Genomic DNA, 351 nt, shown 5'->3' with positions numbered 1-351 from the left:
CCGAGCCTCCATGATGATGTCAGAGACAATGTTTGTTTTGACGCCGCACATTTAGAGAGAGAAAAACTTCATGAGCTGCAGTCACGTGTTTCTGCCACAAGATGGCGCCAGAGTTAAACTCTCCTCTGCTCCTGATACTTGTCTCAGCTCTCAGCTCTCTACTGAACAGGACTCACTGCAGTGTTAGAGTTTTATGATGATCTGTCTCTCACTACATTGATCACGTCTGTTGAAAACGTATTGTCTAATTCAAGTTCAATGTGGTCTGATGTTGTTTCACACACAAACTGAGACAGAGAACAGAGAACTGGACTGTTGATCCGCCTTCACTGACGACTCCACACCGCCCCC

Source organism: Seriola lalandi, unplaced genomic scaffold (genome assembly GCF_002814215.2).
Source record: "Seriola lalandi dorsalis isolate HSWRI2012SDOR001 ecotype SW California unplaced genomic scaffold, Sedor1 jcf7180002054684, whole genome shotgun sequence".
NCBI classification, from domain to species: domain Eukaryota; kingdom Metazoa; phylum Chordata; class Actinopteri; order Carangiformes; family Carangidae; genus Seriola; species Seriola lalandi.
Note: the sequence above shows the minus strand (reverse complement) of the source record.